Source organism: Tetrao urogallus (genome assembly GCF_951394365.1).
Source record: "Tetrao urogallus genome assembly, chromosome: 1".
Classification (NCBI taxonomy): domain Eukaryota; kingdom Metazoa; phylum Chordata; class Aves; order Galliformes; family Phasianidae; genus Tetrao; species Tetrao urogallus.
The window spans coordinates 142213081-142238093 of NC_136813.1; positions in this window are offsets into that span (position 1 = coordinate 142213081).

The following is a 25013-nucleotide window of genomic DNA, read 5'->3' on the forward strand; positions in this document are numbered from 1 at the left end:
TGTGGGGCTCAGATGCCCCTGAGAAGAGCATGGCATAGAGATCAGGGGTCTCAAAATCCTTCCAGTGCCAGAGCAGGCAGCATAGAAGGCCTGAAAGCTCACAATTAATAATGAAGAGATCCTGCATAAGACCTGTCATTCAGTGAGTCCTTCCATCCCATGCATTCAATGAAATCAGATCCCACAGGGAAAAAACATCCAGCAATCACTTAATTAAGGACTGTCACAATGCAAGCACAAAAGAGGGCAGAGCAGAGTATTCACTTCACCCTCTTGGGGTTCCCTACGCCTTTTACTGTTTGATTTAGCTACTTTTTTCTTTACTCAGCTTCAGCCTGTGGTGTTGCACAGAGCATCACTGGAGAGTGGCTAGCAATGCGGATAAGAATTCTTTGCGCTATGAACAAAGCTGAAAATTCTCATCGACTCTGATGGAAAGATTCTGACTAGAGCAGGAGGCATTTTATTACCCAATTATGTAGTAACTTACTGAAAGGCAGTAATAAGATGTTATATAAATATGTATATCTGGTGAGTGTATGCGTGTTTGTAAATGTGTGTGTGTATGTACATGTATGTTTCTTGAAACTGCTTGAAGTTTACTGGGTTAAAGAATAAATTCTACTGTTAAACTGCTTGTTTTACTGAAAATAGGAGCAAAAGAACACAAAACCAGCCACACTGAACCAACCCCAAACATATCTGCTGTTCAGCACTTTGTAACTGCGTGAGGGGGATGGCTCTGGGAAAGCTTGTAAGTGTGACCATGAAAGTCTGACTCAGTCCCTGTTGAGATCAACAAGAAAACAGGAAAATGCCCATTGTCTTTGGCAGAACCAGAGGCTGGTATATAGGTGCATGATGGAAAAAAATTTCTCATACCTACTTACTGAACAGAACCACAGCCGTTGGCCCATTGATGTTGCCCTGGGGGTTATGCAAGTGCAAACTGGCATTAGCACAGTGTTCCAAGACTTAATATCATTCCAGGCAATTTACTGCTCTCCAGTACTAAAGCTGCTGTCTGTACAAAAACAACAGTACACAGTGGCACATCTTTTATTTTCTGTATGCTTAGCTGAGCTACCTTAGCAATGTTGCTTTCATAAAATTAAATCTCTATGTTATAGCAAACAACAGCACTGAAAGAGCTATGAAAATTAGTTCCTTCTCTTCTGGGAAACAACATCTTCTAAGCCCTTGTATGACCTGTTGCGGCACTCAACACTAGCCCAGGAAATGTTTTACCATACTGTAACGCAATAACCGATTCTTGCTCAGTGTAAGTATTTACAAGAAGAAAAAAAAAATGTTGTACCTTGGTTTTCCAAGAAGGAGGGATGTCAAACCAGGAGACAAGCCCCAGTCCCACTTCTCTCAGTGCACTGTCCTGGCCACTGGGTCCTGGTTGGGCTCTTTCACATTTGCTCTCCTCCTGACTCCACAACTTTTGCACTCCTGTCAGCACCATGACACAGACTGAAAAGCAATTACTCTATAGAGGTCCCTTCCATCCCCAAAACCATTCCTCCCTCAAATCAGAGCTGTGCATCCCATCTTTCTCCAGACAAAAGTGAAGGACTCACATCCTGGTGAACAGCTGTAAACAGCAGGTCTAAGGTGCAGCCATGGCTTTCTGCCTAGGGTCTGTAGCAGTGGCGATTGCCTCACCTTTAACACTGGTATTGACAGATAGCTTCAGCAATAGTTCCTGCTTCAGCCTCTGAGACAGGTCATGTGCCATGTTGATATGTTTGAGTAGGCTTCCCACTTTATGCAGAGGATTTGGATCTGTAAATGCACCTAGCTCTTCCCACAGAATTTACAGGGAAATTAAATCCCTAATTCAGACAGGCCCCATCTTCCAGATCCACAATTTTTTTCTTGTAGTGAGGGGCCCAGAACTGAACACAGCACTCAAGGTGCAGCCTCACCAGAGCTGAGTACAGAGATACGGTCACCTCCCTGCTCCTGCTGGCTGCACTACTGCTGATACAAGCCAGGATGCCATTGGTCTTCTTGGCCACCTGGGCACACTGCTGGCTCACGTTCAGCTGGCTGTCAACTAATACCTCCAGAACCTTTTCCTCCATATAGCTTTCCAGCTGCCTCATGTCTATAGTGATGCATGGGGTTGCTGTGACCAAAGTGCAGGACCCAGACTTGGTCATGTTGAAGTTCACACAATTGGCCTCAGTACATTGATCCAGCCTGCCCAGATCCCTCTGCAGGGCCTTCCTATCCTCAGGAAGATCAACACTTCCTTCCAACTTGATAGTTGTCTTCTTAGAAGTCTGTCTTCACCATGCAGCCTGGCAAGTAAAGCAAAAAAAGAAGTATGGCTTTTCATTCCAGCTAACCAGACAGCTACCCCTGAATGACACAAAAAGAAAGAGAACCAAAAAAAGTAAGAAAAAAAGATAATAAGATGAAAAAGGCTTAATTAAAAGATAAACACAAATGAAATCAAAACAATCAATGGTAGTTCAACCCTAACTGAATTTTATTGTCAGCAGAGCTGCTGTTGTTTTTCCCTTCCTCCCAAACTGAGAAGCTCTGGAGAAGAAATTTCCCTCATCGAATTTCACATTCTATTCAGTTGGCTTGTGAACTTTTTTATTATTATTATTATTTTTGAAAGAAGGATATAAAAAAAAAAAAAAAAAGAAAAAAAAAAAAAGAAACTTGAAAGGAACCTCTTTAATTCCAGCCAAGGCCCTTAAACCAACCCACTTTCTATCAGACTGTTCAGGGAACTGAGGGTGTTGGCGCTAATCATCTGTCCCTGTTTTCTGAGGATAAATTCCCCATGTGTCTCAGAGTTGGGGAGAACAGGCTCTGGAGTCCTCCAAGGAACTCGATTGTAATTCTAATGTGATGGCATCAGCTAATTAGCAGCTCTAAGAAATCTCACCTTCAGCCCCTCTCCAGATTTTTTCTCCAATTATGGCTAAGGGTGAAGCCCTCAGAAGGGAGGTGAGGAGGGGGGAAGTTGTCCTTGGGTGTTGAAGGTTAAACAGCTGCAAAGAATAAAAATGACTGAGGTATTCAGTGGCACTCCTTGTTTAATTCTGACCAAAGAGCATTAGCATCCTGCAAATAGGGACAAGTTAATGAGGGAGATACTAAGCAAAGTACCAAAACCTCTTCTCTGGCTCCTTGCATGGAAGTAAGTTTTACCAGTGTCAATGCAAGAATATTACCAGTCTCTGGATATGATTGCACCTTTTCATATATATGTGTGAATATAAACATACATTTTTCTTGAGGTTCTGCTTTAAAATTCTTAACTACAGAGGTTCTTTTGCTGCACTCTTTTCTCATATCATTTCTCATTTTTCTCATATTCATATCATGCAGAGCAGCAAACACTTTTTACCACAAAAAGAATAACCACTTGTGCACCAAAGGCAGAGAACAATTTAGTTGCTGCTGTCCTCAAAAGAGTTTTCTGTTGTGCCCAGAAAGTTTCGGTGTGCTTTACGTGCCTCTGTGGCACTGAAACACTCTCCCACTGAAACAAATGTAGTCCGTTTTTTCATGGAAAACAAAGTTCTTCCCAACTGCCATAAAACAGGACTGCCTTATAAATGCCATAAAATTGCACAGAGTTTTACAAATGCCATAAACGTGGCCATGCAAAGAGTGAAAATTATTTCAAGTGTGGTTGCATCTCTCCCCAGTAACTGTGAGATCCCTGTCAAAGTACAAAGCTTTGGAACAGCCATATCGCTTTAAAAAGCAATATAAAGCTCAGTTGATGACATCAACAAATGCTCAGTGCTGACACTTAAAAGAGCAGCTGTAAAAAATAGCACTCCCTGATAAAAAGCACAACATCAGCCATAGATTTTATGCAAAATATGTATCTACTATACAAACATACTGGGCTGCAAAATATAGCTAATAAAATAAGTGAGTTGCCTGCCTGCTGCTTCCAGAATCACTCACAGTCCTCAGTTGGCATCATTCCCTAGGGGTAAGTATTTCTTAGCAGCAAAGAAGAAACTCTTGATGATTTTTTTCTTTTGTTGGCAGTGAAGAGCCACCCCTGAAAATCTGATTTTAACTCACTAGGATCATTACAAGCTCCCAGTGCAAAAAAAATTTAAAAGCAGGTGCTAAGTACAACAAATAACTTACCTCTCCCAGAGATAGCACCTATTCCTTCAGCTCAGAAATATCACTGGCATGCCTATGTTTCTATACAGAGTGGATCACAGGGCACCAGTCATGCTAAATGTCGCCTTGCAGTAAAATGGCACATGGTGATTGTTCCATCATTGTAGACATCCAAGTCAGGCTGGAGGGTCTCTGTGCACCCTGATCTAGATGTAGGTGTCTCTGTTCATTGCAGGTGAGTTGGATTTGATGGCCTTTAAGGGTTCCTTCCAACTCAAACGATTCTATGATACTATGATGAGAGTCAAGATACATCTAGTTAGGGCCAATGCAGAGAAATAATCTGGCGAGTCACCAAACAGTTTCAACACAGAGGCCACTATTGAACTATATTCCTAGAAGCTGTATCTAAGCAAAGACATCTCCTTTTTTCAGATGGCCCCAGGTAGTTTCCTAGACAGTGCAGTGCTGGCACACCTGTGTCATTCATACATGCTTTCATACTCACTTCTTGCATGTACTTGAAGTGAATAAAATCTCTCCCTTGCACATGCTATCTATTTTGAGATCTATGTGACAATAAAAATCACTTTGAAAAAAGCCTCCCAATTTCTCTGCTGTTAATGGTGATCTTTGCTGCCTAAATACAGCTCAAGAAGAAATCTTTCTAGGGGTGTTCAGACCACAGTAACTTCTTAACAGAAAACAAAAGGCCTTTTTCCTTGGCTGATCCCCAGAGGACCTTGTTTTTCAGGGATGTCAAACTACTTTGCATGTACAATACAGAGAACTGGCTGTACTCCCACCTATTAACTTTCTATTATCTTGTTTGCATTCGCTTTCACGGGAAGTCATCCTTCTTTTAAGGGAAGCCATACTCCTGTTAAGGGAAGCCTTTTATCAGAGGCACACTTCAGTCGAGGACTGCATTTCATGGGCAGCTTGGCAAGAGTTTCCTCCCACCAGCTCCTTCCTACAATCTGGTAGTTCACATTTCATCAATGAAGTCAACCAGCTACTCAAAGTTAGATGTGTTTTTAACTATTTAAATGTTGGATTCTACTCCTGGTGATCCAGCAGCCCTGTGGAGAAAGACTTAGGGGTCCTGGTAGACAAGAAGCTGGACATGAGCCAGCAGAGTGAGTTTGCAGCCCAGAAGGCCAACTGTGTTCTGGGCTGCACTGGAAGAGGGGTGGCAGCAGGGAGAGGGAGGTGGTTGTCCCCCTCTTCTCTGTACTCATGAGATCCCATCTGGACTACTGCATCCAGGCCTAGGGACCCTGGTTCAATAAAGATGAGGAGCTACTTCGAGTGAGTCCAGAGAAGTGCCACAAAGAAGATCAGAGGGCTGGAGCGCCTCTCCTATGAAGAAAGGTTGAGGGAGTTGGGTTTGTTTACCTTGGCGAGGGAAAGGCTCAGAGACCTCATTTAGCCTTCCAGTACTTTAGGGGAGCTCATATGCGGAAGGGAGATTGACTTTTTACACAGTCTAATAGTGGTAAGGCAAGGGGGAATGACTTTAAACTAGAATAGGGGAGATTTAGGTTAGATGTGTAGTGGTTTAACCTGGTAAACAGCTAAACACCACAATCCCTTACTCACTCATATCCTCTCAGCGGGATGGGGAAAAGAACTGGGAAAAGAAAATTACAACTCATAGATAGAAATAACGACAATTTACAAAGACAGAAAAAGAAGGGAGAAATAAAAATAATTACATATGAATTTACATACATATATTTACAAACTAGTGATGCACAAAACAGTTGCTCACCACCAGTAACCCAGCCAGTCCACATGAAATGGCAGCCACCTCCACCCATGACCAACTCCCCTCAGTTTTACAGATTTTTTTCAAATGATGCCATATGTTATTGAGTATTTCTTTAGCCATTTTAGGTCAGCTGTCTTGGTTTTGCCCCTTCCCAGCTCCTTGTGCCCCCTCAGCCTCCCTCACTGGCAGGACAGCATGAGAAGCTGAGAACTGAAACATCCTTGGCTCTGTACAGCACTGCTAACCAACAACAGAAACATTGGTTTGTTATCAACATTGTTTTTCCTCTAAAACCAAAATATAAGCATCATACCTGACACTATGAAAAAAATCAACTCTAGCCCAGCTGAAACCAGGACAAGATGTTAACCAGAAATTCTTTAATCAGAGGGCGGTGAGGCACTGGCACAGCTGCCCAGAGAAGCCGTGGTGCTCCATCCCTGGAGGTGCTCAAGGCCAGGTTGGATGGGGCCCTGGGCTGCCTGAGCTGGTGAGTGGCAGCCCTGCCTATGGCAGGGAATTGGACTGAGTGGGCTTTAAGTTCTCTTCCAACCCAAGCCATTATATAATTCTACGATCCCTGAAAATGGCAGTATTCCCAAAGCACCCGGGCTCCGCAGAGCGACACCAACGCTCATCCCTCTGCGCCTTCTTACACACAGCACTGCCTCAACTCAGCTTTTCTCCATGGAGAGCTGCCTCACCAAAGAAAATAATCAAAGTACCCAAAGTCCACTGGAGTGCTTTCAGGGCTTTCTACAAAGCTTCCTGCAAACCTCCAATTTCCCTGCTGTAAATATAACTATGACATTTTAGGTGGAGTCCCCTGGGAGTACTGTGGTGTCAATGCAGAACTAAAGGACAACAAAGCGAGTTTATGGCTTGGCAAATCTCAGCAAAAGAAAAGCAACGTTCTTCCTGGCTGGTCCTTCCCTTTTCTCAGCCAGACTCCATTTTGTCCACTTGGGGGTTTCTTTGTTGGCTGTTTTTTATTATTTTCCTCTCCTTGTTTTAAAATGCCGATGCATTGACAGATGTTTCCCATATATTTCCACTCTATGGTGCTTTAAATCTTGCTGCTGTAGCAGCTACAAGTCCTTTCAAGGGATTATTGCCTTCATTCTTACACCTGGGTCATCTGGATATCTGAAGGGAGAACGCAACATTCTCTGCTGGCTCTGTGATTAAAATGATTTATCTTGCCACATCTCACAGTATCACACTGAGCACAATGCCACCACTCTTCCTGAACACAGGCTCCTGCACGAGACTGCGCTAATGGTTTTTTTTCCCCCGAGCAGGAATGATTTCAAAACCCCAGTGTTTTGTTCTTTGGCTACAAAAATACCTGGTGCTCAAAGCCAAATTCAGATGGAAGCAATACATTAGGTGGGAACCTCATTAAAACTCAAAGCAACCTTGTGTATTAGTCAGATAATGTAAAGCCAGCATCCAGAATGACAAAGGCAGGAGTATGTTCATTAACTGAAGGCATCACAGCTGCCTTTCTGCTGCTGAGCTCTGCAATAGCATGCAGTTCTCACACCCAGAAACATCTCTCAGAATCAATGCTACTTTGGTAATATTGTTTAATCTAAGCATTACCTCATTTATCCTACTAGAATAGACTGTAGATAGTACAGTCTATATATATCTAACAGTAGATAGACTGAAATTTTATCTTTCTTTTAACATCACTTTTTTTTTTCTCCTTTGCAACAAAATTCACATTTAAAAGAAATGCTCTAAGCAGTGGTTGCACTGCCCAACACAGTGGCAATGCTCACAAAATACCATGGAGAAATAAAATAAATCCAGGGTTTACTGAATGGTGGAGTTCTATATTTTACCATGTGTTGCCCTGTATCTTCAATTTCCAGTTTATATACAGTCCATTCAGCCTTGTATTTGACTCTGAATGGAAGAAGAATGCATTACACGTGTCAACTCATAATACAGCCTGGCCCTATCCTGATCCTCTCTCTTAAAAGATGCTGTTCCTAAATATCTCAGCTGGTGAGGCAAAGCAGATTGATGGCCGTTTGGGGGAGGTTGGTGCAGCCCCACACTCTGAGTACTGCTGTTCCATTATGTAAATCCTAAAAGCCCTTGCTTTTTGACTCCCTGAGACAGGTGTGTGGCAGCACCACTTACAATCTTTTTTCCCTTTTTCTCTTTTTTTTTTTGCTAGTTCCCAGAAGTGAAAACAGTAGATACAAAGGCCAGAGCTGGATGACTTGCTGCCCCACTGCTCCTGCATCTGACAGCGCCAGCCCACCCTGCCAATTAGGTGATCAAATGAGGGAAACAGAACTCTTCAACAGCAAACTGCTCATTGCACAGGCTTTCCTACATGGGACCAGATCTCTCTCAGCCCAGACTGGAAATAGGTGTCCAACCGACCAGGCAGACCAGCTGCCTTTGCATTTTCTTTATCAGCCACCTGCTATATGACCCCAGTCCTGTACTGTGCACTTGTGATGGGAGCAAAGAGATCTCCTTGCTATCTGTACAAGACAATCGAGTCATTTAGCAGCAATTAGGCTCCCTACCAACTTAAGTCATTTACAATTATACAATGGCTCCTAACAGCTCCAGAGTCCCAAGACACTATTTGAGAGAGGTCATAAACCAGGCAGGGGTGTTGGCAGAGCTGAAAAGGAGCATGAAGCTAAATATGGAAAAATGAGGTGGCCCATAAGGTTTAACCCTGAAGTGCCTCAGTGAGAACCACTCTTCTACCATTCAAACACTCGTTCAGCCCCTTTCCAGAGTGAAGATAATAGTCAGCTGACTCACTTTCTATTTCTGTGTCTGTGTAAAAGCATAAAGATGAAAGAAATTTTTTTTTTTTTAATTTCCTAGGAAGCAGAACTGTACAGTGCATTCTAAGCATTTTATTTTTTTACGTGTGATGCTCCTTGTATGCATTTATCTGGTTGCTTTTTATCAAGACACTGGGACTCCTAGAGGTGCTGTGGCTGGCACTTAACCGCACATACTAGGTAAATCTTCACGCCCCTCAACAGACCTTGCAAAGGCATGGACTCCATTTTAGGCTCTCTAAACCTTCCCTGGAGAGTGCAGAGGGAGATCATTTTCATAGGCTAAACTGACCCATGCAAACTGTTTCCTTGGAAATCCAACACGAAGAGCCTTGCAAATGAGAGGTTTTGATATCTGTGTTCACATCCATAACACTTCTTGTTTTCTGCTTGCCAGTGTGCTATTTTCTGTTGCTAGCACTTGCTACACCGGGAATCAAAGCCCCACAAGCCATTACAAGAGCATTGCTAGCCTGACCAGTTTGTCCAGTCTCCATCTGCAGGTCCCAACATCCATAGCAATAAGAGCTATTGCTGAGCTGGTGAGGCCTGATCTTGTGTGCTATCAACCATTCACCTGTCCACGATGTTCTGAAGGATAGCAAGGATGCAGATAAAATGCTGCAACCAATTGCTATATTGCTTGAGATAGTACTAAATTTGTTCTCTAAATGTTTGCCTCCAGTGCATGAGCCATCCTATACGCGATGCTTCCGCTCAGCTCCTGGTAAAGCTGGAGGAAATTTTTTGGCTCAGTTGCCTCATGCAGCAGTGCTTAGAGAGCAGAATCATCCTCTCAAGGGAATGAGGCTACCTGAAGGTCTCAGGGAGACAAAGCAGAGATCAGCAGATGAATTCTCTTCTCCCAGTGGCAATATTTCTTCAGATACGCCATTAACTGGGGCCTGTCTGGGAGCACAGCCTTCATTTTCTGTAAGTAGTTGAGATTGCCAAGGTTAATGAAGTTAAAAAGTGTCAAGGACCAAGCAATGCTGAAGTTCTTGAGTTGAACATATCATTGCTATCTCCATTCTGCTAGCAGAATGCTAGAAATGCTCCCTGAAGAAATTGAGTCCATTTTATTGAGAGAAAGTACGCTCTGTTTATTAGCACCTCTCACACCTTCTAATCATTTCTTCTTTAAAAAATAATTACGAAATGAAGCACAGGGCAAAGTTATCTTCTTATCCAGTGAGCAACCTTACAACTTATCACCTGTTGTCATCATTAGGGCAAGGTTCAAGCAGGATGATAAGTAATGCAGCTCAGAGACAGAACAGACAACAGCTGTGGGTTCGTATATGGTATATGTCTCAGTGCTTTGGGCCAGCACCACTCAGCAGAAAGGACCTGGACTTTTGGGCCAGTCCTGTGACATATGCTTTGTGTTGTTTCTGAGACCTAGATTCTGTTTGCTTTCATTCTTCTGATCCTTAAACCCATAAGCAAAAGAGGCACAGGAACACAGGCTCAAACGCTCAAGGACAGAGCAGGTTATTTTCTGCTTTGGCACAATGAAGACATATAGTGAAGTCATTGCCCAACTTAGAATGGCCTGTAGCTGTAGTTTCTAGAAATTACTACTTGCTAGAAGTGACATAAACTGCAACATAAGCAATATACACGTAAGCTTGGAGGGGCATTAGGTGCCAGTAAAAACAGCCCAGTCCTACTTGCACCACACTTTTAGTGGTGTCTATTAGCATTGTCCATGAGTGTCGTGTTTGACATAGAAAGTAGATTCTCTTCACACAGGGCTGCAGAGGCAGAACAAGCAGACATTTGGATTCATTTCCTTTGCACTGACCTTTTCAACAGTCGTACCACTATACTGCTAAATAATGTGATCTTTAGAAAGGGTACATTAAAAGTAATAGATCTGAACAAACCATGGTCTCAAAAATACAAGTTGAGAGCTGAGAATAGTACTGGGCTTTCATTACTGGTACCATGTCAGTAGGGGATTTTCTGTTTGTCATAGGAATCTGCCAGGAAACATATTTAAATGCTGAACTTCTGAACTTCTCCTTTCACCTGTATTTGAACCCTGCTAAATGATTTTACAACTATTATTGCTTTATAACCCATGACTGTAAATTCTTCCATTAGATTTTATTACTTAAGGATAAAAATGTGTGCCTGGGGTTTGTATTTATATTTAATAATATGTATATGCGCTCCCACAAAGTGGCTGAGAGATAAGATAGAAGGGATGAACGGCTATTTGTATCTGAGGACGGTGACGTCCCTCACTGGGAGTCCATTTCGGACTGCAGTGTGGAGATCCGACAAACCAAACCTGTAGTCACCTCGCCAAATGGCCCCCAGAAGCCAGAAAACCTTTAGGTTGGTAGAAGAAGGAAAAAACAGCTTTGCCAGGCTCAAGTAACAAGAAAATGGTGAAATTGTTTCAAATTGAAAGGAGTGAGATTTAGACTGGATGTAAGGAAGATGGTTTTTACAATAAGGACGGTGAGGCACTGACACAGGTTGCCCAAAGAGTGGTGGTGCCTGGAGGCATCCAAGGTCAGGACGGAGGGACTCTGAGCACCCTGATCGAGTTGTAGGTGTCCCTGTTCATTGCAGGGGAGTTGGATCCAATGGCCTTCAAGGATCCCTTCCAGCTCAAAAAATTCTACGAAAATTGTAAATTTGCCCCTATAAAAATTTTGCAACATTTAAAACTGCCACTTAAAACACAAAACTCTTTTGATTTTGTTCTCTTTTCTGAGGCTGCAGGACTAATGATTTTAAGCTTTTCTCTATTATCTAAAGAGCTAGATTTCATTTTTAACAAACCCTGAATTATGGAATAATAGCAAGACTCTAAAAGCTTTTCTCTCTCTGACAGAAAAAAAAAAACCAACCAACTAACAATCATTGTAAAACAGCTGACAAAAATGATTGGAATGGATATCATTGGTCCTCAATATGCCCATTTCTACTATATGAACCCTGTCTCTCATGTGATGAACTTTAAAAGGATAAAGTTGAGTTTTATTCAATTGGTTTCTTTCTTCCAATTTTTTTTTTTTTTTTTTTTTTTTAATGTGTGTGTGTGGATTGTTGCCAAATAGAAACATCAAGAAAAGGTGAAGATTTCCACCAAGCTCTGGCTGAGGAGTCTTCGGGGTGCTGACTTCCAAGTAGGCATTGTCTTTCTCTCCACCAGTCGGTAGAAAGTCTGAGCTTTGTACAGATTGAGCCCCAGGCAGAAGTAAAGATGCACACCTAGAGAAGACTGCAGCGTTGCAACCACACAAAAACAAGGACAACGTGCACAGAAAGCACAGAGACAGACAGCCTGAGAAGCAGGCAGCCAGACACAAAACAAATTCAGTCTTTGCTCATCTGACAGTGATTTTGCCACTGCTGGGAGAGGACTAGCTTTGCTTCAGGACAGTTTGACATCTTTCAAAGGCTTCTGCTTTTCCTCCTTAAAGGGAAGCCAGGAGGAGCTCTATCCAAAAATACCCATTTCCACCAATGGCACTGACTCTCCCACCAAAGGTTTTGTGAAGAACTCAGTTGGGGGGTGGGATGAGGTCTAAAGCACAGAGAACATCAACTTCAGCCTGAGAAACAGTTGAGAAAGGGGAGAGAATGGGCTTTCTTTTCTTCCCGGAGTAGTTCTCTCATTTCTGTCACCACTTCAAGATAAAATCAGGTTTAATAAAAGTAGAAGAGTTTCCATAAGTAGCTTCAAAGAGATGAGCTACTCAGAGGTTCAGGCAGACTAGGGAAACTCCACTCTCTGCCAGACAAAAAGTACTTCAAGCATGGGGGTCTGGATGGGCACTGAAAGTTTGCAGAGTGCTTTGGAGTATTTCAATTTCATAAGCACACCTTCTGTTTCAGATTGTATAGAACTTACGCTTCACAGTTTGCTCCCTGTTTCTCCACCTCATCTGTCTCCATTACTCAATTGTTCCAAGTAAAACTCAAAAGGATTTGCTCTGCAAAATGAAGAATTGGTTTGCAAGATCCCAGAAGAGAAGAAATGTGCACTGATAGCATTTTTAAAATGGTATTATCATTCTGCTTTATCAAAGTTTAAGGCAATTAACTCCCTAAGAGCCTCAGGTGGCTGATTTCCTGATTACTCAGCCAGAGGGAATGTCATCACAACTGCAGCAATTAATTAATTAACTCACGCCAATTGATTGGAAGAGTCACTCCATTATAAAGCCCTTGCTTCAGTCTCTTGTCATTTTTCTGACACTGCTGGGAGTTTTTTTAAGGATTTCCTAAGGTTCTTTTTTTCAGCCCAAAGGCAGACTCCTTTTAACACTCACAGCCAAAGCAATACATCAATTTTTGCTTGGACTACAGTGAAAAATACTTGGGCACTCATATCTAGTGAGCACCAGCTGTGTTCAGATAACATAGCTAAATACTTTGGAAAAAGTCAACTATAGGGCTACATGCCCCACCAGGATTGATCGTGCTGGTCTTGTGATTTCTACCCATCGGATAGCAGCTCAGAGAGTGAAGCAATAGCATAGCTGTCAGCCTCGGTTCTGCTCCTAGAGGCACTGCTTCTTGCAGCAACTGGTTTCATCTAAGGTAGCAGGGTGGAAAGATAAAGCTCTCTCCATGCACTGTTGGTGATGTTAGGAGAGTGTGAGGAGGCAAGCAGGTCAGGCACGTAAGTCTGTGCATTGAAAGCATAGTTTTTCCCTGAGGGTCAGCAGAAGGACTGGGGCCTTTGTCTCCAAGCCCCTCGCTCCTCTCCGCTGAGCTCCGATAGCACTTACTTTCTCTGGAAGTTATCTGAATTGTGCAGACACTTCTCTCCTGCCAAGAAGTAGCTGTGTCAGGACTGTGTGCCATTGTTTCTCTCTTTGTTCCCTTCTCATGCTGATGATGGATTTCAACTTTTTGGGCTCTTCTCCAGCTGCTGTCAGAGTTCTTTGTTTATTAAACAATTTCTTTGCCTTTTCCCCTGGAAAGGGCAGCATGGGGAGAACTCATAGCAGGGGTCTCCAGCCCCGATACATGTGAGGTAGCGGGGATCTCACTATATCTCATTTGGCTTCCTTGTGGTGCTCAGGTTTATCAAGCTCCTTCAGCTGCTGACTGTGAGAAACAAAAGGTGTGCAGCATCACCTCTGCACGTAAAGCTCTGTGTGTGGTGCTCCTGGCATTCTGTGCTCTGCACGCTCTGCTGACCATTTGGTGCCAAACCAAGAAGTGTAGGCTGCCAAGCTGGGCAAGGACTAGCAGTGACAAAAATACAGCAGACCTCCACTGGGTTTTCAGCTTGTCTTTTTGTTTGTTTATTTGCTTCTGAAAGCATACAACCAAAAATGTTTCTCTCTAAGTTTTCTGTGGATAGTTGTACTTTGCACAAGGGTGGTGTGACTGGAGGGTATGTGGAGATCCTCAGCACCCACTTCTCCTCTCCTGGCATGGGTCCCAGCAGCTGTGCAGGCAGCCTCTGCAATCATGCTCACTATCTTCACTTCTCTCTTTCAGCCTCATGCTTCACTGCAACCTCACACCCTCCTGGTAATGAAAAAGACATAGACAGGATTTGTAATGCTCTCATCCTTGTCAAGGCCATATCCTCAACTGGTAATGGATCACCCAGAAGGATGCACAGTCCTGGGTGATGGGAAGATCCTGTCCCTGCTCCAACTTTGAGGCTAGGAACAAGGCACAGCAGGATAAGACAATGGTGTTGAGAGCACCTGTGAGGTAGTGCTACCTGCTCCCCTTCACAGACCTTGCATCCCATGGCAGGCAACTGCAATGGGGCTGGCTATCCCTCTCTGAGACTGCTCTCTGCTTTTCTTTCTCTAGATGTGAGACATCAATGGGACACAGCATATTGCTGTGAGGCTGTCTGATAGGGTCTGGCTTTCTTTCAAGTAAATACAGAGCATTGTTTTACAGGTCTCACTGTGTTTCACAGCCCTGAGCTGATCACATTCAGATACCGTTTGTCCAGCACTCCATGACGTCCTGTCTGGTTAGTGTTTCTCCCAATAAGCCCATCTCCAACGTTTTCCTTTTGGTGGCTTTGGCAGGAAAGGCAGGGGCTCATCCTCCAGGGTGTGAATTTTCTTTAAACAACCTGGAAAGCCAAATTCAGAAAGGTGCCTCTTAGAAACTGTGATGCTACTGCTTCAAGAAAATGACAAAAACTATCCTCTCTAAGGTAAGGAGGGGTGACAAGCAACAGGGGTTTATTAATCCTTTTACATGTAATGTCATTGAGTACTGAGCATCTCACTCATGACTGACTTGGTCCTGAGATTTGTGGAAGTCACAGCATTGAGCATTACCCACTATTGCCATGTCAGTCCCCTTTCTGCAAACCACTTCAGACTTCTCTCATTCCCTTCCTTCTCATTGGCCTGCATTTCAGTGAGTTTCCAGAATAGCCACTCTGTGCCCCTTTCTGAGAAAAATACCTAGTCTAGGTGAATGATGGTAACCTGCAGTATGAGAGCATGAATAATACTTAGTGGAGATAGCAGCATGAGTGACTTGAATAATATCAGCTTGGGAATCTCCATCTCTGGCAGTGACCTGTTGTGTATCCTTGGATGTGCATGTCTCAACTTCCTTTGACACAGGCTGTTACTTTTAACTTCAAGTTCCTGCTCTCTTAACCTCAAGCTCTTTAGGGTGAGGACCATTTCCAGCTTCAGCGTTGCAAAGCTCTTAACGCAACTTGCTCTTGTTCAAAGACTACGAGCATTCTAATCTAAGTAATAATTATTATCTGTTCATGGAACTGTATAAACATTAATCATTTTTTCTCTGTCCTTTGCAAAAGAATGGTTGCCAGAGGAGGGTTACACCACCCACTTTCAGATACGGTTATATTTCAGGAGAATATCACTATACTTAATTGATCATTTCTTTAGCACTGAAAAAAGAAATGTTCCATCTCTTTTAATCTAACCCACTTTGTTTGCTACATTGTCAAAAGTTATATTTAATTTTTATCTTTCTATATCATAATAACACCTAGGGACTTCCATTAAAGAGCAGGACTATGCTGTTTCATGAGCAAGGAAGAAAAAGCAGTCTTTGCCCCAGAGAGAGATATAAATGGTTATAAAAACAGTGATAATTCATTCTCCTAACACTTTTGTAAAGTAAGCAAATACGATTATCATCATCATTTTACAGATGGGGAAGTATGTCATGGAAAGGTTAAGTGATTTATCTGTCACTACACAGTACATAATGACAAGAAAAGACTAAAACTGTGCCTGATCTCAGAACTAGGCACAGTTCTCTCTTCTGTGACACGAGTCATTAGCAGCAAAAAACAGAAATGGGAACCAAAGTTTCTGACACAACCGGTTAAAAAATTCCCATCTATTTGTTGAGAGATAAAACAGTAAAACAAGAACTTCCCAGAATTATTTTCATCATTTGCCAGTAATTCAAATCCTTAAACTGAGAAATCCTGAATTTCCAAATTCTGTTTTCAAACAAATAAACTGATGTCCACCACATTGTGCTGCTTCTCTCTCATTCCTTCATCTTCATTTCAAAACATCGTATCTAAAAATATTAACATAAAGTGGCAAATGTTGACATACCTTACATGTTTCCCTTCCTATTTTTTCCTGATGAGACCCCAAGCAATCACCCTTGTTCAGAACTATCTTTCTGGGATATATCCCCATATAGGTCTGACCAGAGTTGGTTTCCAAGGTAAGCCAGCTTTGTGCATGGCTCCCGAGGCCCCCATGCCTGACAGGCTACATATAGAAGAGACCCCTTCCTACCACTACTGCAGGTAGCCTGGAAGATGGTCAAGCTGGTGTTTTATCATCACCTGCCAGATTTCCCCACAGTGGGACATCTTGAGGGTCATGTCTGCGATTTAGGACCTGTGTGTGATAAATTTCAGACCAGCATGTCCACATTCCTACAGGAAGCCTTGTCCTCCACAGCAAGGTGCTGAGCTTCACTACAATCCGAACTCTCTGTGCCTCCTTTCTCTTCATAGTTGGCTGTCATCATAGTTCAACTGGCATTACAGTAGCAGATGCTCTCCTGCAGCTTCAGGTCACAAAGAAACGTTTGTCTGTTTTCTGAAATATGCTTAATATTTAACTGGCGCAAAGTAAAATTCCTCTCCAGCTGGTAGATGTAAAACCTCAGGTGTAGCAACAGCAAAGCACCCCTTCCAGGCTGCTGGGAGGACCAGGACAGGCGCTAGCCCTGAAGTGTGTCCTTCCTGCATGTATGCAGCTCCCATTCCCTCTGGAAAAGTTTCTCACTTAGGGAAATGGAGTCCAGAAATGTCTCCTCTGTCACGTTCCCCAAAGGGCATCATTGTTTATTTCCTCTTTACCTTTTCACCTCTGCTTGCCCTGTTTGTAATGTGGAGTTTATGATGTAATTATATCTCACACAGCTCAAATTGTCCCCTTATCACCAGACTGATTACACTTAACAAGGCATAAACTCCCTCTCTCATTCTCTGCCAGGAGTCCAATTTTAAGCTCTAATTGTTTTATAGGCCTTTTGCACTCAGGAGAGAGAAAAAAAAAGAAAAATTGGTTGCCATTTACATATGTTGTGTAAGGCACATTTCTCACCCTCCCATCTACATGAATGCCTCTTGGGGACTGCCCAAATGACCAACAATCCTACAGCTTATATGCCTCAGCGCTTTCCTAATGATTGCTAGAAGCCTCAGGTTTTCTCCTTCTCAAGAATAAACTATTTCTTAGAGGTGAACAGCAAGAGCTCCTTCCCAGGGAGAGAGCTGTAGTTTCTGGTCAGAGTCAAGAGCAGACAGCAGGAGAGCACCTAGCTCTGTTCTGACCACCATAAGCAAGGGCTCAGCAAGGACACTTAGTCTTGTGCTAAGTCATGGGAAGCAGGGAGTTACATGGGCCAGCTGGGGCCCTCTGGGAGATCTGGATCTCTAGGATAGTAGTTGTGGGATTTCACAAACAGCACCTGAATTACTCATAGAATCAGGGAATCATTAAGTTTGGAAAAGAACATTAAGATCATGTCCAATAGTTGATCCGTCCTCACCATGCCCACTACCCATGTCCCTCAGTGCTACATCACATACACGGTTCCTGAACATCTCCAGGGACAGCGATCCTCCTATTTTTTGACAGTAATAGTCTGTTGCCTGTCTGCATCTACCTGATGCAGGCCATATTCAGATTTCAAGGGTAAGCTTTAGGTCTTTTAGTACATGTGCAGTACCTTGCACAGTAAGAGTCTGCTATCTGAGCATATGAACTGCTGTAGTACAAGCAAACGAGCAGTGACACAATGCTAAGAAAAAGAGCTCATGTAAAGGAGGGCTGGGTGGCCTATCAGAATAAGGAGCAGAGACCAGCACAAGAAGCAAAGTGGTGTCATGCTCAGAGTCGAGAGGTCCCTGCTAACAGTTTTTTCTGTCTTACCTGGCCCTCCTCCAGATCCTTTGGCCGCTAGAGCTGGCTTATTCTGCAATTGCTTATTCTATTTTCTCCTTTCTTCCCCAAGCTCACTTGGCCCTAGGGATGTTCAGTGCCATATTTGCAGTCCAAGCAAATAGCCTTTCATGAAATCCAAGCCAGATGCCCAGCTGGTGAACAAATCACACAGCTCAATTGACTTCTGTGGCGCTATGACAATTTATAGCAGCTGAGACTCTGGTTCTGTAAACTGCAGTGAGCTTGGAGGGGAAACTGAAAGGGCTGTGTACACCATAGGTTGAGGGTGTATATCAGTGTGTGAGATGTTGTGAAGGGCTTTGGAGAGAAATGCTGTGCAGCAAAGCTGAGGAGTACAACTAAAGAAAGCGAGCTGCCAGGAGAAGAATACAGAGCAGCACTGTGGGTTAGGTGTGATGGGAAATAATTAAACCCACCAGGGCATGCAAGCTTGCTTTCCTAACACACTTGCCAACATGGTGATGATGGAGAATGAAAATGCACTAGGTGTCATTCTGTCAGTCCTATATGGCTGGCATGTTGTATAGCATCTTGTGCATTCTTACAGTGGCAAACAAATCCAAGAGGGCATAGATGTGGACGTGATAGAATGTGAAAGCTAACTACAGGCCATGGGCACTGATGTGTGCCCAGTAAGGAAAGTATCAGAAGAGGAGTTGCAGGGAAGCTGCTATTGTTCCATTCTTTACGCTGGTTTCATTAATATCTTCACTGAAGATTTGGAACAGTTTGGAGGAATGAGTAGAGAGGATGTGAGGACCTGCTTTCACAGGCAGCCAAGGAAGAGAAATTACAAACTGAGAACAGGAGAAATTGAAACAATGGGAAGAAATAACCCAAATGAAACATTCAGCTTGGCAAAAAATGTAACTGATGAGATCCAGGGAGAGAGGGAGGGAGGAAAGTAACCCAAACCACAGGTGCTTAATGGGAAAGAGAGAGCTGTAACACTGGAAGATGACTATGGGTCATAATAGAGGGCAAATTGCATATGACTTTGGCAAGGCAGTAAAACACTCTTCTTCATGCACAGAAGCACCTTACGCATTATACAGCAGCAAGCCCTGCTTTTCTTTCTCTACAGATGCCACACCTAAACTATTATTTTCAGTTCTGAGCACTTCAATAACCGAAAGCTATTGACATAGCAATATACATTGCTTACTGGAATGGAGACATCTAATTACAAGGAAAGGTGGAAAGAGCAAAGTATGCATCAGTTCACTAAGCAATGACTAAAAATAAATGGGATAATTGCTGACACATAGTCAGATATAAAGAAGGGACAGTAATATTACAAGAAGAAAGAGAAGTATAACTAGGGATAAAAGAAAAAATTAATTTATGAAGTCTCAGGAAACTTCCAGATAGTGATAATGTGTTCCTTTTTGTAGCAAGTTTCCCCTTTTTGGAAGGTAGTGGATCTTTGTGATGTGAGATATTGGAAGGTGCCGTAAATCAACAAAGACATTTTGTAGGCAGCATAAGTGTACCTGCTTGAAAAGAATAGTTTGTAAGACTTCCTAGCATCTTGGAAACACCAAGACCAACACCATAAAAGACTAGAATAGCCAGCCTTGCTGTAAGTCAGGATTGAGGCATTACTAGTAAATTGTCCGTAGACCAGCTCTGATGATGGTATTAGGTGAGTTTGCGGGACCTGTGTAAAGACGCAGCTTGTTTATTAGCTGCTTCTGTTTGACTGGCAGTGGCCAGCGCTACTCTGTGCCAAAGCAAACGCATTGTACATATCTGCATCAGGGAATGCCATCCAACCACACCTCTTGTTAAGCTACCACCACAATGCCACCCCAAGGCTGAAGGGAACGACCACTCTCCATATGGATTGCATATGGATGGGGCTGGAGGACTTATTTCTACCTTGTACTGAGTGTATGTGTGTTAGTGCAATGCAAAAAGCACATACAGTCCCTAGTTTTTTGGTGCCTCTCAAGATGTTGCATTCGCAGCCCAGAAGGCCAACAGTATCCTGAACTGCATCAAAAAAAGGGTAGCCAGCAAGGAGAGTGAGGGGTCTGTCCTTCTCTGCTCTGCCCTCATGAGGCCCCATCTGGAGTATTGTCCCATCCAGGACTGGGGCATGATAACACTGTTTGATAAAGCAAATTCTCAACTACAAAACACTATTAACACTATTTCTCCACATAGTCACCACCATGAGCTATGCACTTTTGCCAGCAATGAACAAAAGTTTTCATACCACACTTGTAAAAATTTGTTCCAGCAGAGGTAACCCACTGTTGCTGTTGCCAATACTGACAGAAACCACCCACCACCTCGCTGTATTCACATGCACTGTTTGGTTTCCACAAACATTCCGCAAGCATCAATGAATGTCAGTGGGTGACATTTTTCTGCATGGAGGAATTCAATGACACACCTTTGCTTCATACACATTTCCATGTCAGACACCATTTTGTCAGATCGCCCTTCTGCTGCTATCTGTCACATAGCAACAATATGTAATGGAATACTGGTGGGAAGGTTCAGCCTCTACCGCCATACCACCAACATCTGCCTCTTATGCCATCACTCAACATAATCTAGGAGGCATAACTTTCCAAGCAACCTTCATTAAATATATCGTATAATTAACTTATAGAGGGGCTGGGCCACTCAGCAGAGAAGAACCACTGCCATGATAGCTTTATGGCCTGTGGCGGGCTGCACTGTGAGCTGTGCTGGGCCTCATGCAGCCCATGGGCCATGGGTTGAACATGCCTGGGTATGATGTTAGGAGGAAATTCATTACTCAGAGGGCAGTGAGGCACTGGCACAGACTGCCCAGAGAAGCTGCAATACCCCATCCCTGGAGGTTCATGGCCAGGTTAGATGGGGCCCTGAGCATCCTGAGCTTTATTCTTATCGTCATACTTCTTACTCTCCTCTTCATCTTGCTATTATGAGAGGCCAGAAGGACAGAAAAGCCTATATATTTCCTCCACTTCAGTGGATATGAATCTGCCCCCAGGGGACTCCTCCCTTTTGTATTTCCTCAATTCCCAGGCCCTTCTTCTTTCAGACTCTCCTTTTCCATTACACCCCAACTATTGTGTCTCATAAAAAATCAGTTATTCCACTCAATCTTCCCCAGACAGCTCTAATTCTGAGTGGATAGAACATGTCTAACCTGCTACCAACCTGCTAAAAAGAAAGCTCTTAAATCAACCCAGGAAACTGGAGCCGGTTGAGGCCCATCTGAAACACACACAAACCTCCTCGTTTAATGAAGAACTGTTCATTCCTATAGCAGGTAGAGTTATTTTTTACAGTGCAGTGATCTAAACTGACATAGGAATTACATACCTTTCTCAGCCTTTTCTCTTTCCCCTTTATTTTCTTAATTTTTTCATCATTGACTGGACAATGAGTGGCAACAAGGTGTTTCATCACAGGGAGAAAACAGTATTAACTTAACATTAGATCTGACACTCCTAAGGCAGTTCTGATTTCCTGGAAAGAGAAACAAATTCAGCCCCACTTTACATATAGGATTGTAGGTGCAGCACATGATCCTATATGCAAAGGCATTACCAAAGAAACAAGAGAATCTGAAGGGCCATTTTAAGGATGTGCCAGTATTTAGTTGGCTGAGGTTTCTCTTTGTTGTTGTTTTGGAAGAAACCCTGGGAAAATAGCCAACGTATCTGCAGCCAGCATTGCAAATAAGTAGCAAATTATTAGTGTATATCTGCAAAACACAAAATGTACATCTGTCTTGACTCATTATGAAGAACTAATCATAGATTCATACAATGGTTCGGGTTGGAAGGGACCTTAAAGATCATCATGCTGCAACCCCTGCCACGGGTATCAGCCCAGGGCCCCATTCAGCCTGGCCTTGAATACATCCAGGGATGGGGCATCTACAGCTCTCTGAACAGCCTGCTCCAGTGTCTCACAGCCCTCTGTATCATGCATCATCAAGCATGGACTTTGCAGCTCAGCTCCATCTTTCCACAAAGCCTGCCCCACATTCTGCCACCCATCAAGGCAAGCAACTTACATGACATGAATCCTTGAAGTTACGGAAGAGGTCACTGGAATATTTTGATGGTGTGCAGCAATAGATCAAGGACCAACAGGGAGAAATTAGAAAATAGGAAGTTCCATGTTAACACAAGGAAGATCTTCTTCAGAGTGACAGAGCACTCGTTGTGGAGTCTCCTCTGGAGGTATTCAAAATCCATCTAGGCACCTACCCGTGTGACCTGCTGTAGGGTTGAACTCAATGATCTTGTAGGTTCCTCCCAAACACCACAACTGTGCAATTCTGTGATTCTGTGTGATTTCAGACACCTCTTTGCTGTGTCATGGAAGCAGTCAGAGAACTCTAGTTTCCATTCCAGCCTGCCTCACATGTGAACATACATGGCTCAACATTTTACTAGTGTGTAATTCTGTGTATACGTGCATGGCTGTGTGTTTATAAAGCCAATGAGGGCCTGCTAAGGAGTTCAAAGTCCTGCAAGAGAATACCAGTCAGAAGATAAACCCCTTCAGCTTATCTCAACAGGATTCTTGTCCATGGAGCTCTATCCTGTATACAACACTTGACAGCTGCTGTAACAGCTGAAGAGCAGCCCTTCCTGTTTTCACACTGTTTTTCAGGCTCTGCACGTTTTGTTTCACCACTCTGTTAACCACAGCATTGGTTCAGAGACATCCTTGTCACAGGAGCAGCCAGGTTGTCCCCTCTCCAGGGCACCACCTCAAGGGTGGTGTCACCTTTCAGATGGTACAAGTTGCTGGTGCAGGATGCACATTGCTTGTTGGGATGGCTGGAATACCTTGTCCCAGGAGCCACTAGGATGTTTGTGACTGTGAGAAGGATGCAGCTGGAGTGCCAGATTTGGTGCTTAGCAGCTGGCTAAGCATTCGGACTACAAAATGAACCCTTGCAAATTGCCAGCGAGAAAGATTTGTAAGTGCCCCATCTACCTGCTGCTTTTTATCAGGGGTGTGTTTCCCAAATCAGCAGTCATTTGCAGCCATATTACCTGGGGGGGAATATTTGCTGGAGATACAGCCTTCCATAAAGCTTTTGGATTAAGAGACATGGATATTTGCAAATGCCATCCTATTTCAAAAGCTGTCATAACATTATCAGCAGACACATTAGTCAGGAAACAAAGTTTCTAGCAACAGTGCAGTATCTCCTGACACAAAAAAAGATGCTGAGCAGTTGGACTGGATTCAGAACAAGATCACAAGATAATAAGAGGGCTGGAGCACCTCTCCTAAGAAGACAGGCTGATGGAGCTGGGTTTGTTCATCCTGGAGAAGAGAATGCTTCAGGGATACCTCATTTCAGCCTTCCAGTACTTACATACAAGAGAGAAAACAACTTTCTACACTGGCAGATACTGATAGGTCAAGGTGGTGTGGTTTTGAACTAAAAGAGGGGAGATTTTGATTAGATGTTTGGAGGAAATTCTTTACTCAGAGGGTGGCGAGGCACTGGCACAGCTGCCCAGAGAAGCTGTGGGTGCCTCATCCCTGGAGACTCAAGGGCAGGTTGGATGGGGCTCTGAGCTGTCTGAGCTAGTGAAGGGTATCCCTGCCTATGGAGATGGGTGGGAACTGTCTGGGCTTTAACATCCCTTCCAACCCAAGCCATTCTATGACTCTACAATCTACGAATTTTTGCATCCGGATTTTTTAACGTGAAGCCTGACCTTGTAAGCTTTATATCTCTGCACACAATGGCCTTTAACTAGGAACATTTATTTTATGGAAAATAAATAAATAAACCACTTCACAGAGCTTAAGCAGACAAGCTACGGCTGACCAGCCCCACAGAAAGAGACATCACTACAATTACAGCCGCAGCAGACCGTGATGGTATCTCAGGAGTCAAGGCTGTGCACTGTGCTAGTGCTGCTCAGACTACAGCAAGGCAAACCTTTTAGCTTCATTACTTTGGCTGTGCCCTGCTGACATCCCGAGGATTTTCCCTTTCCCTTATTTATGTTTCTGCCTTTTTGGTCATGAAGTCACAGCTGCCACAAGTAGTCAAAGGAGTGAGAAAGAAGAATATCAGACCTGGGGAGATTGTAATCTGGAGTGGGAAAAAAATGCATTCCATCTCAGATGAAAAATGCAAAGGAAATGTGGAGGGAGAGGGGAAAAAAAAAAGTGATCTGTAACAGACATTCGAAAGGAGGGATGAAAAATCAGAAAAGTGTAGAAGGGAAGGAGCCTTGGCAGTGACAGATAGTAAATTCATGCAGGCCATGAAATACGACATGACAAAAAGCTTTGCCTCCATAGTCTGGCCATGGCTGTTGCAAATGAGAGGAGTCACTGCTCGCTTGTGCAAGCTCATCCTCTCCTCCTCCAGCCTCCTTGGCTAGTACTGCACAAGACAGGGCTGGGCACCAGTGCTGTGCCAAAGTGTGATGCCCACAGTGAGCAAGGCAGCTCTGCTTTGTCTATGGCAGCTTTTCTCAACTGTTAAAAGTAGATTTCTTAGGATGGAAGCATGGGGTAGCCTAGGAGAAAGAAGTTACTTGACCAGTTTGCAGCAGCAGTAGCAGCAGCTTACAGCTCCTAGAGCAGGAAGTCACATTCCTCCTGTCCCTGAGGTGTTTTCCAGCAGGAAAACACTCAGAGCTGAGAGGAAAACTGGGGGGAAAAGAAAGAACAGCTGTTTAGCTTGACTCAGCAGTGTCTGTGAGGATATTAGCAGATAACCTAAAGAGTTCTGAAAGTTGTAGCCAGTAAAGAGGAATGTGAAGGTTGGAGAGGAGAGCTTGTAGGGATGGGAAGGGGGATCACTGTTTGACACAGTAACAGTCTGAGAATGACTCAGACTGAAGAGCTCCACCAGAG